This window comes from Nylanderia fulva, unplaced genomic scaffold, assembly GCF_048542155.1.
Source record: "Nylanderia fulva isolate GAGA-0341 unplaced genomic scaffold, ASM4854215v1 Scaffold3, whole genome shotgun sequence".
Lineage (NCBI taxonomy): Eukaryota > Metazoa > Arthropoda > Insecta > Hymenoptera > Formicidae > Nylanderia > Nylanderia fulva.
The window spans coordinates 8782891-8795646 of NW_028190368.1; the positions used below are offsets into that span (position 1 = coordinate 8782891).

A 12756-nucleotide genomic window follows, 5' to 3' on the forward strand; every position below is an offset into this window, starting at 1 on the left:
GTCATCTTTAAATTATTTTTTAAAGAAATTATGTTCCACCTACCGGGATGTATGTACACTTTATTTAATTAATATCTTTTGTTTCATGCTTAACTTTCACTCAAGACTCAATGAATTTTTTTAAATTGCAAGGGGGAGGTTGACCCCCTTCCGGGATTCGCCAGTGTGTATGTATAATATATATACATATATTAGCAAAATAATTATAAAATTATTTAAATTATTCATTAAAATATAGACATATAATGAAAAAACGAGTAATCTACATATAATGTATAGAAAAATGAATTACTTACACTCTAACAAGTAATTTTAATTGGTAATTAATAATTATAGCTTCAAATGACCAGTAAAATTATTTGAAGCCGAAATTGTTTAGTTGGGATATTCATTTGATTTAAATTTCTGCAATTCAAATAATTTAAAGCTAATTATTTATGCAAATATTGTACGTATTACGTCTAAAATAATAGATGCATTTAAGGAAAAATTATTCTAATTATTCAAATTAAAATCTGAAATAAAACCTATATAGAATAATTATCTGTTCTTATAAAATTTATCGAAAAAGTTGTTACCTTGATTAAATCGTTCAACTAAAAATATTATTTTGTTAATTGAATATATAGAAATATTTAAATAAAAATCACGTCATGTTAGATTTATTATGTTGTATTTAATTTAAATATTTCTATATGTGTTCAATTAATAAAATAAAGTATTTAGTTGAACGATTTTTTTTATCCAATTAATAATTTTTTTTTCAGTGCAATCTTTTTAACTACATTATTTGTTATAGATTTTTCTACTCAATTATATATATACATATATATCTATCACTATATTTTTAGCTATACAAATTGCACTTGGTGTATCCCTTGACATCATATTCAGAGCTTTGAACATAAAAATGATCGATTTTTATAATCTTAAATCTCTGCAATGTAGCGGGAAAAATTATTCACGGGAAAAACAAGAGTCCCGAAGTGAGAACAAGTAATTTACGAGGATCGATATACATATATAATATCCTGCGCAAAGGGGATTTACCGGCGAATCAGTAATTATTGTTGCGCAAACAATTACAATGTAACTTGCACATTCTCACGTGTATATATATATATATATATATATATATATATATATATATATATATATATATATACAATGTGTTATACGGCGTTAATTCCCGTTTTATACCATGTAAGTCTGATTCGTAATAATAATAGCTTGCACCATTCTCGTTGATTATAATGCCTATATACATACGTATCCGATTACGTGGTACTGCACGTTACATATGATATTACTTGTTCGTATTATAATTGGATAATTGTAAGACAAACAAATAAAAATAAAAGAAAATTCACGATTGGAGCAATACACATTTTTCCCTGCATCTATATATACGACAATTTAGCGCATATCTTTACGTTATTAAATATGTATACAGTCATTAGCGTTGTGCTTGGATGATTTTAAAATTATAAAGATGAGATATGAAAGTATGTAAATTCATCTTAGATAAGATAAAGGTGATTTTGAATTTAAATATATCTAGATGCAAGATAAAATTATATAGAGATTCATCTAGATCACTTCCACAGATAATATTATTTTTAAAATTATTGTAAACATAGTTATAAAAAATGTAAATTATTAAAGAGATATAAAAATGTATTCATACTTTTATTTGTAAATTTTTATCGCTTACTGCTTAAGTTCCACTACTTCAGTATTTTTTATGTGTTATGACTAAAGCAAATTATCTGAACATTATTCTAGATAATTTAATAAAGATAACACTTTTTTCATCTAAGATGTAGATAAGATATATTTTTATTATCTTTATAAAGATAAGATGACCTCAAAATTTCATCATTGCAGAGTCATTATATACGCGGAGTAATTTTAGCGTATCTTGAAGATTGTGTTTATTTATTATTCTTTTTCAACCGATCGAGTCTCTCCTGATAATTAATGGTTAAAAATAAAATAGAAAAACCAAACTCCGAAAGAGCGGCATGTAATATCTTACCGAGAATTCATAACATTATTTGCATTTGTAATCGGTGTCTGCGATGGAATGTAGCGATTCTGAAAGTCAATCGGACGTACTCGGTATATAATTCTACTAGGGCGAAAAAAAAGATACGCGTTAATCGATAAAACGATGAAGCGATAAGACAGCTTAATATAGGTACATTTGCATATTTATAACACGCGCATAATTTGTGTATGTGCACGCGTAGGTGTTTTATCCGATTTATATCTCGTAATGTGATAAATATATGTGTTTGTAATTTGAGCGTGATAGAGTAACACGTGTTACATAAGAATTAAGTCATAAAGGTTGAATTAAAATACGAATTACAAATTAAATTATTATGTAACAAAAGTAAAGTTATACATATATACAAAAGTGATATGTCAATTCATTATTAATAATAGTGCTTGCACGCTTTACATAAATGATTACTACTTTATGTATAATAGACGTATCATTTTTTGCAAATTGTTAGAAATGTGTATTATTTTGTATATCTTTTTTAATCCGTACACGAATTATACAAATAATAATATAAATAAATTCTTAAATGGAATGGAAAACTACTTTAGCATATAAATTGCAATTTTATGTAAATTTTGACACATACATAATTCGATATTATCGTGAAGATGTTATCGAAACATATGTAATACTTTTGTCTTTGTGTTTCTCAGAAATTGGAATTTTTTCTTAATTACACGCACCCGAGATAAAGAACGATTGATTTAATTTGTACTTTTACATCCTGTGTATACATCTGTACACGCACGCACGCACATATCACGTGGTCGCGTACACATACAATTTAAATTCTTTTACTTTTTTTTTTTTTTTTGAAGAAAATCTTTAAGAAAAATATGAGTTTGAGAAGTGCTTCAATCTATGATAATTATACAAATAAAATATATTATTGCGCTCTTCAAAAAAGAAAGTATTATATATACATATATAATGAGAAGAAAATTAAAAATTTTTTAAAATCTCTCTCTTTCTTGAGAAAAGAATGCAAACATATGGACAATTTAGCGTATTCCAGCAACATATATGTATATAGTGATAATCATTGTTTACTAGCGGCGACATTACATAATTTTGTGCTCGGCACACAATATTAGCGATAAGCAGCGCAATCTTCCTCTATAGTGACCAGAGATTTTTTGCTGCGCTCGCTATCTCGCGATTGTTTCCGTTCTCTCTTACATCACACCGTGCCTGTATACATATATATATATATATATATTGAACATATATATATATGTTGTACATTTATACCATTTATACATTTGCACAAGCTCGCATGTGCATCGCGAGCGAAATGTAATTATCGTAATGTAAGTCTAACCCAATAAAAGCATTGTGCATGATATCGCACGAGCGCGATATTTATCATTCTATTTGCGCGCGCGATTAATCAATCTAGATTAATTTCCGCGCTCAAACCAATGTGTATAATTAATTTATATCAAATCATAATCGCTATCTTCTATATTTGATATGCTATCGGGGAAGGGAGCCTTTATTTTTTCCTTTCGAACTTATACGTTATATTATGCTATTTATATAACTATAAAATATACCTATATAAAAGATATTTTAAAAACATATTTTTTTCTGCAAAAATAAATGTAATTATTATGTAGTAACTTTTTTCAATTATTTTTATTATATACATATTGCTGGAATTAAATATTATATATAATAAATGTAATTTTTCGTTCGAGATATTACTAGAAATGATATACACATATATGAATAATCTATTTTTCATTTATTTTTTTATATTTTAATGCTTAAATCGTCTTATTTTTGATTTTTTAATAATTAAATATTTAAATTTTTCTTAAAGAAAAATACTCATTATGTGAATCATAAAATTTATTGCTGTTAAAACGTAATAAAGATAAAATAAAATAGTTTATGTATCGAGATAAGAGGTGTAATTACTGTTCACTGTACATTATCAAACTGTCAAAGTTTGTTAGATATTTATTGATCAATTAAGCTAAAGCTCCTATTAAATGTTGCTTCAGATCAGATTTGAGTTTTAAATATTGAAACAATCTCGAAAAAAAGTAACTATAGCTGTGATTTGTACAATAGTAAAGACACATTCTATCACGATTGCATAAGCATAAGCATTCAATTTTCAATAGAACATCAATGACACGCATCTCGTTATAAAAAAGCCTTATGTATATTTGACGATATTTTTTTCTGTTTGTTAATCTCTGAGCAATAAACTAAAGAAAAGCATTCAAAATGAAGATGACAGTTGCATCAATCAGCTTTTGGAGTGATTTAATTTGCGCTAGAAAGCTATATTTGAGCAAATGCAAACTGCAAAATTATGCATTTACAGCCTAATAAAATGTATTAGCTGTGCTTTTGTGTACGTTTTACTTTGCTTAGGCGTAAGGTATATTTTATAATTTTAAATACGAAATATTTTTATAATTAAGTTATGTTGTAATTAATTCAAATAAAATTATATTAAAAAGAAAAGTTTATTTTAGTTGACTAAAAAATATTATGCGAATTATTAGAATTGATAAATTTCATTATCAATTTATACATATCTAGAACTCATATTAAAATCTATATTCCTCTAAGATTATTAAGAAAATATGCAGGCCCGAAGTTAATTGAAGCTTCTTAATTTGAAAGGGATAGAGATTGTTTTGTGACACCCTTTCTGTATCTCTATAATGATTAAATCTGTGCTAATGGACGAGAACAAGAAGAGAAGAGTATGTATCGATTCGTCTCACGTATGGACAGGTCGAATAATTGAATCTTGTTGCGAGGTGTTATCGCGAAAGTATGTATGAATGTACATACACAATGGAACTCGATCGCGTTACACAAATCGCATTATATTTATCGCGTGCCACTTGTCCAGTTTTATCGATATTTCGAAGTCGATAGAAAATTTTGGAATTTTTTGTTGTACCAATTTTGTCTTACATTAATAAAGACATAATTAATAAAGATAAAATCGTGCAATAATTCATGATATCTCTCAGTACAATTATATAATTAAATATCAGAAGTTGCAGATACGATAATGTATGTAATAAGTATTGTTATAATTCTTTCTTATTGATTTTTTATCTCGTTTGATTAGAGATCTATAGATTTAATTTAGGTACAGAATTTATATTTTTTTTTTATAAATAAAATCATATGTTGAATATGTATTATGTTGTTTTTGACTATTATAATTATATTTACGTCGAAAATTTCTGTTTTTATCTTCTTTCTCAACAGTAAAAATAGTAATTTAATTTCGTGTTAATTTTTAATATTTGTTGAATATTAAATTTTTCATATAAAGAAATATATAATAAAAATTATTATTTAAAATTTTTAAATAATATATTCCTGATGCATATAGTTCTGTATAATCGGATTTACAGAAGAATCACATTTATCCCAAAGTCTAAATTATTCAGCTTACCTGGAACACAAGCTGATCCATCCAGCGATGCAATTTTCTGCAAAAATGAGAAATTTATACAACAATTGTGCAATACATACATCGTGTCGTATCTGATTAGAAAGCAATTCAACACGTGAACTTTATCTCAAATTACATTCCTTACTGCAGCCGTGCAATGTTTACAAAGTAGAAATTTTTAGAAAAGAATTAAAAAACTAGAACTTAAAGCTGGCTCTTCGTATTCATAGAATGGCAAAGATTTTAGTCTCGTTATATATTTTTAATAAAAATATACGCTAGTATCTCTTTAACACACAGTATAATATATATTGAACGTTTACGTCAATTACTTATTGGTAACGAGAAAACGTTTTATAAATAAATATGCATATGTTAATATTAAATAATATATAAAATAATATATAAAATAATATATAAAATAAATAATATATAAAATTAATAAATATAAATTATATACCTACACTGAAAAAAATTTATTGAATTCAAATAAATATATTTATTTCAATATTACCTAATAAATCATTTATTTGTTATAAGAAAATTCTGGTCAAACTAGATAAATATTTATTTGTTTCAAATAAATGATTTATTGGCAGTATTAAAATAAATATTTATTAATTTGATTATTTTTTTCAGTGTACGTACTTACTATATATGTTTCTTAAGTGGCGTAATCAGCGGAAATCGTAATAGCACCTTTGAATCGGCGTCAGACATTGTGGCGCGATGCCACATTAGAATCTCCTAAAAGATCGGCGACTCGCTCTCGGTACATTCCTCGCGAAACGATGGCGAATTCCTTCGGCTTTTCCGCTCGCGTTCGAATTCCTGGCTGCTTCTTCCTTTTACCTTCTCTGAATCGCCGATGAGATTACATAACCCGGGCTTTCCAGCACATCCGCATTCTCTGCGGATCGTCCGATTAAATGCGTGCACTTTATGACCCGGAAATATTTGAAACAAAATTCGTCCTTTTTTTTAAATATATATTTTATTGTATATATTGCGTATACCTCATATTTCACACCCTCGTCTGATATTGAATGAATGATTCTGAATATTCATAACGTGATGAATAATATAGATAATTCGCTGAAAAAAACGTCACAAAAAAGGAATTTCTACACAAGTGCAGGAAATTTTCCAATTATTGATATAATACTGAAAAATGCTCCGGCTTATCTGATTTTGCCGAAACTTTACAATATTGGATACATTTTTGTGCGTAAAACACGAATCTGTAAATTAAAATTGGTTACTCTCAAGTAGGAAAATATTTTAGGCGTATATTTTTTATCGTCTTTATTAATAAGCGAGATCGACAATTATCTCACGTCCTCGTGTCAATAAAACATCGTTTCGCTACAAATAAAGCTCATAATCTCTTCGTAAAAATTGCACGTCGACTACGACAAGGTCGCGCCGCCATATTGCTGTTATCTCTCAATATCGTACGTTGCTCCCGAAAACTTTGTCGAGTCGGAAATATTTAGTAAAGAGCGAACATATATTTATCGTATCTTATCGGAAGACGCGTCATCGCGAGTGTATATATATATACGGTATATATATATGTTTGAAAAATGCTCCTTGATTCGTGAATACATTTTCGGATCCTCGGAATCGCGTCGACGCTGCCGATTTTTTTTAAAGTGACATACCATACTTTCGGCGAAATACGCGATTTCTTGGTAGTGAAATATAAAACAGCGAAGTGTAGTGCCCAATTTTTGAATATCGGCGACTTCCGAGTGCGTCACGAGGAAGTCGTCATTGTCGTTCGATAAGGCCTCGCAAAATGCGACGACTGATACGATGAAAAAAAGGAACGCGAGTGCGGAAAGCTTCTACGAGGACAATTTCCGACGCAGAGACTGATTTCCTCTACAGCAAAAATAGTGAATCCGGAGTACTTTTTTCGACACCGGAGAAGAATAAGAGTATATATAGTCGAAATGTGAGTCGAATCATTTTTTTCATTATTTATATATTTTATTCATTATTTATATTTATATTTTATTGATAAAGTGATAAAAAATATACTAGTATTGATCGGAGATAAAAAAATCAATGTTTTTGTGCGTAAAACGAATCTGTAAAAAATTCAGTCTCTCTACGAGGCGGAATCGACTGTAGCTTTTTTCCCAATTAAGAGTGACAATTTTAATTTACAGATTCGTGTTTTACGTTTCGGCAAAATTGGAGAGGCCGCGAAGCTCTCCTTCAGTATTCAGTATCCGATTATTTAGTATTACTATACCATTTCCTGCATACATTTCGTATTATAAATAAAATAGATTGTATGTATATTCTTGTGATCACGCGATATATTTTTAAATTGAAACCGTTATTTAAAAAAAATGTTATATTGCTTTACTCGACACCAAAAAATTACTATTGCATTTATCGATTTAATTTAATTCTATTATTGTAAATATATCTTCTACGTTTATATACATACATTATGTTACAACGAAAGAATACTTCGAAACAATACATTAGCGATTAGTAGTCAGGAGCAACAGGTATGTATCGTGATTGATTGGAGAACATTTCTGGAATTGCTGGAATCGATCCCGATTATTCCTGGTCACTGGGCCGAGACAATTAGATCGCACAAATATTCCGGCAAATCTGCAATCGCGAGTGCACGATTGCGTAAGTTCGAGGTCGTTACGATGTTCTCTATACATGTTCAAAGAAACGAATCATCGAAGGCGAATTAATTCGCATAACTAGATGTACTAAATAAAATACTAAAAAAATTGGCGAAACATAATATTGGATGTACAATACGTTCTAAAGTACAATCTATTTCTTTAAGCAGTTGTAAATTTTTTTGTCTTTCAGTTTTCTTTTAATGGGAACAGAGCAACTTTTTTAATTATAGTTATTTGTTTTTTAAAATACTGTTATATATTATTTACACACAGGAAAACAAGTAGATAATAAAATTATATTTTTTATTCAATTTTAAGTAGATTTTATTTTTGATAAAATTTTAATTGAGGCTTAATTACAAAAATGTAATATTGAAAAATGAAAAGTTGCGATTAAAATGTTGACTTTGATATATATCTTTGCTAATTGTTTTAATTATATGAATATTAAAGTCACTTTCAAGTATTTTAATAGAAAGAGAGAGAAGAGAATTTATTCTTACAATTATATGTATATCTAATTAAATGTAAAAAAAACTATTTTCTTTTTAATTTAATTTTTATATTTTTTTCAATATTATGCATATATATATATATATATATATATATAATAATTGAAATAATTAATTATTATATGTTTACATCAACATCAACAATCGTATTACAAAAAATTTTCTGTCATATTTTATAAATGATGGGTATTAAGAAAATTCGTAATTTATGTATAATATATATTGATAATGAAAATTTATTCTTACAATTATATGTATATCTAATTAAATGTAAAAAAACTTTTTTCTTTTTAATTTAATTTTTATATTTTTTTCAATATTATGCATATATATATATATATATATATATAATAATTGAAATTAATTATTATATGTTTACATCAACATCAACAATCGTATTACGAAAAATTTTCTGCCATATTTTATAAATGATGGGTATTAAGAAAATTCGTAATTTATGTATAATATATATTGATAATGAAAAAAATCTATATCATATACAATCGTGATGAGCAATATACAGACGAGTCACAACGTACGAATGGCCTCGGCAAACGCGTCCCCTTTTGGCAACGGACGAGGTGGCCGAGTGGTTAAGGCGTTGGACTGCTAATCCAATGTGCTCTGCACGCGTGGGTTCGAATCCCATCCTCGTCGTTCGCTTTTTTGTTGCCTCGCAATAGGCTTTTTGCTCGAGTTTTCCATGTGATAACTAATATCAGTATCGTTCGCAATTCTCATTTTGAATAATACACGTAAAGATATTTAAATTCAATTTTATATTTTAATGCAACATATAATATATGTACATATATATGCATAATATACACACATTTATGCGCAGAATATAAGCTTCTTTTACATTTTTCCACGAATAATTCCTCCTATAAACAAATAATTTTAATAAATAATTTTTATAAAATTTTCTTCTTTTAGATGGGTGCAATATTTAGTAATGATTTATTAATGTATGATGTAATATGTGATGCAATACATTTATGAAAAAAATTGTATTCGTGAAAAAATTGAGGGAATATCGAACGATATCTTATGTAATATATATTATGCAATAATTTGCACGAATGATTTGTTGTAAAACTGGTAGAAATCTTTTTGCCGTGCATCATAAAAATAGCAAATAAAACAGATTATTTATGAAAACGTGTTCTGAAACGAGAAAATAAACGAAAACTTCTTACGCTTGTTATTATTCATTATGTTCTTTGAAGAAAATATGAATCATATGTAGAATATTAGAATATAAGAATATCATATGTAACACATAGTAATATTCTGTTTTTCAATATTTGTTTTATTAAAAACAATAATAGTAATATTATAATAATAATAATAATTGTGTAAACATATGTCATAATAATTATAATTTAATATTACATAAGAAATATTTATATCACGTAAAAATTTTACAGATATTTTTATATAAAAAATATTATAGAAAATATTATATTGTAGTATTCTTACAAATTTTTTGTGACTCAGAATTATTTGTAGAATTCATTAAATTTTTTAATTAAAATTTTTACATAAAAGAAATAAAAAATTAAATCCGTACATTATCTTGCACGACGTTCAATCTACTCGTAACTATTAATTCTAATTCTTAGTCGATGCAAGATAAAAGATTGATGCTTGAATAGACTGATGCATTCATTAAAGACGAATATTTTTGCTCCACTAACAATGTAGCTAGTTATGTGGTTTTGTGGTTGATTACGTAAAATTGAAACGTGTTTTGGAATTGTTTGTGCAAATTATATGCCGGCCATTTGAAGTAACAATCGCGATCGAATTACATTTTAATATGTATTTTCAACAATCTGTGCAGCGAAAAAAAGTGATAAATTATTATGAATTTATAATGAACATTTGTACGATGCATACAATTTATAGATTTATAGAATATTTTCCGCATTCTATATTTTTGCCATCATCGTTTAATTTCCACTTTTTTCCGAAATAGCTTCATTAAATATACAGCAATTAAAATTGCGGGTTTGTTTCGTTCACTGTAATTTATATTGTAATAAAAAATGTATCAAGATGAATAATATTTAAAAAACAACATTTGACGCAATGGAAAAATTAGCAAACAATTATTATTTTTTTATATATTTCTATTTTTTATTTTTGTTTTTACGAATATAATAAATTGTTTTACGATTATAAAAAAATACATTTTTTGTCAGCTATACTTGAATACACTTGAAAAAAAGTAATGTAGAAAATAAGAAAATACAAAAATTAAATATGATATTATATAAAACTTACAAGTTTTTCTTATACATTTTTTTTATATTAAAATGTCTTCTTATTTTTATGTCTATGATGATGTGAAATTTTACGAAAATAAATTCCATCAATTTTATTAAAATACATCGACTCGTTGTTATATTTGTAACTCGATAATGTTAATTGCTAATAGATTAATCTTGCAGCTAATATTCTCGCATTAATTGCAGTTTCCAATGCAATGTGCTGCTATAATTTAGCACGATAATCACATTGTTCAATTGTGAATTGATTTATATCTTACAATGTGTAGCGAAATACAATTACTCACACATTTCTCGCAATATCGAGTAATGATACATTGTTTTACAAACATTTCTCCATTGTACATCGTCTTTTATTGACTAATTGATAAGCTAAACAAAATTCAATTCACTATAAACATGTTATATGTATGCGGTTGTATATTATACGCTATACTGAATATTATACGCTATACTTTAAAAATATTGTTCAGAATATATACATATATGTATGTCCATTTATAACTAACAATAGTAGTATAATCAAGTGCACACACATACACATTAATGGTGCATTTATGTTTACATTTCATGACACATCAGTTCTTTGTATTCTTTGCAAACATGAGAAACACGTACAAATTATTAATCATTACGAAAAAATAAAGTTTTTAAAACTTAGAAAGACATTTTATCATTGAAAGTGTAATGCATCGTAATGCACATTAATTATATATACATACCTACAATACGTTTGGGCATATATATATATATATGTATAAACATGTATGTATATACGTATTATCTTAATTGAAAATATTTATCCGTAAATACTTATTTGTTATCTGATATTCTACAAGTGGATCGAAACATATAAATTAACTATATCTTCTTGTCTATAGAGATAATGAGTTTACTATAATAATATAAAATATATCAAAATAGAATAAATAATAACTTTGTTATCTGGTACTCTCAAGTGGATCGAAACATTTTTCTTTTCTTTATTATTTATATAAATTAATTATATCTTCTTGATTAATATTAATATTTTGGGCTCGTATAAATCAAAATGATAATTATAAAAAAGGAAGGCCAACTTCAACGAGCTATTAGTAATAATTAGATGTCAAAAAATAAAATGTTAGTTAATGATTATTGCCATAAGAGTCTTACAAATCATTACAACTGTAAACGTTTCGACTGCACTACAGTCTTTATCAATACATAATTTTAAAACCAATATAAATTCACAACAATATGTTAAAATAATGTTTTATTTGGTATCATCCGAATGAAAAAATTAATTAAGAATACAAAACTACATAATATAACATCCATGTCTATATTGTAGTTTTAGACATGGATGTTATGTAGTTTTGTATTCTTAATTAATTTTTTCATTCGGATGATACCAAATGACACATTATTTTAACATATCGTTGTGAATTTATATTGATTTTAAAATTATGTATTGATAAAGACTGTAGTGCAGTCAAAACGTTTACGGTTGCAATGATTCGCCTTGTAAGACTCTTATGGCAATAATAATTAACTAACATTTTATTTTTTGACATCTGATTATTAATAGCTTGTTGAAGTTGGCCTTCCTTTTTTATAATTATCATTTATACCTTCTTGTCTATAGAGATGATGAGTTTACTATAATAATATAAAATATATCAAAATAGAATAAATAATAATTAAATATGTATATATTATATATTTGGATAAATAAAATAAATTTTAAGTTCATAAATTTTCTTATATATTGTCAAATATGAAGACATTTTATTTTAAT

General features: G+C 26.5%; 1 non-coding gene across 1 annotated transcript; it reads left to right on the plus strand.

Moving 5' to 3' along the window:
* The first annotated feature begins 9257 nt into the window (after nt 1-9257).
* TRNAS-GCU (transfer RNA serine (anticodon GCU)) lies at nt 9258-9339 on the plus strand. Its single transcript has one exon. It is a non-coding gene; the product is annotated as a tRNA-Ser (tRNA).
* The last annotated feature ends 3417 nt before the right edge of the window (nt 9340-12756 follow it).